Source organism: Suricata suricatta, chromosome 12 (genome assembly GCF_006229205.1).
Source record: "Suricata suricatta isolate VVHF042 chromosome 12, meerkat_22Aug2017_6uvM2_HiC, whole genome shotgun sequence".
Classification (NCBI taxonomy): domain Eukaryota; kingdom Metazoa; phylum Chordata; class Mammalia; order Carnivora; family Herpestidae; genus Suricata; species Suricata suricatta.
Genome location: NC_043711.1, coordinates 91337341 through 91338434, shown reverse-complemented (window position 1 = coordinate 91338434; position 1094 = coordinate 91337341).

Genomic DNA, 1094 nt, shown 5'->3' with positions numbered 1-1094 from the left:
GGCGGCCGGGCGTTGGAGGGAGGGGGGGCGGAGGCGGGGCCTCGGTGGAGGGGGCCCAGAGGACTCCTCCTGCCGCCCCGCCCCCTCCCAACACCTGCCTTTGTTTACCCTGCGCGGGTGTCTGCCAACAGAGACAGCTGGAGCAAAGCGACCAAAGCCCGGGTGTGCACGTGTCCCGTCCACCACTGTGGTCCTGTGACCTTGGGCCACTCATTCATTCGTTTGTTCAGTCAGTCGGTCGGTCACCCAGCAAATCTTTACTGAGCACCTACTGGTGCAAACAAGCCTCCTGGGGTAAATAGAGCTGATACGCTTGGAAGGGGGGTTGGCTAACACAGACACACGAAGATCACCGAAGACAAGTGTGGGACAGAAGAGAGACAGTCTCTGGGGGAAGGTGGGCACCACCAGCTGAGACGGTGGGAGGGCTGGGGAGGGAGCATCTAGGCAGCCAGCGCGAGTCCTTTAAGCAGGGAAGCAAAGCGGTGTGGCTGGAACCAGGGGAATCAGGGAGGGGGGGGGGGCCGGGCCGCGGGGGGGGGCGGGCAGAAGGAAACAAGCAAGTTCACACAGGGTCTTACAAGTCCTTATACAGGTGTATTCGTTACAACTGGAAAGGCTGTAAGTAGGATGCCCACACCAGTGATCTGATTGACATTTTCATTTATTTGAATAATTTTTAAAATTTTATTTATTTATTTTGAGATAGCACGAGGGCAGGGACAGAGAGAAAGGGAGAGAGAGAGAGAATCTGAGGTTGAAATCAAGAGTCAGATGCTTAACTGACTGAGCCACCCAGGCACCCCTCTGAGTGATATTTTTTAAAAAGAGCATCCTGGCTGTCCTGTGGAAAAAGGGTGGTGGCTAAGAGCAGAGGCCAGTTAGGAGAGTTTCATAGTCCCCACGTGTGGTGGGGTTGGTCCGGACCAGGGGCAGGGCACTGGAGGTGTGGAGAAGCCCATGAATCCGAGATAGGGTGGGGGGCTGGGGCTGGGGGCACACAGCTGTAGCCACATTTCCCAGCCTCCTTTGCACTTGGAACCGCCGCCAATGGAATGTGAGCAGAAGGGACCCCTCCCCGTGCCGCACACCAT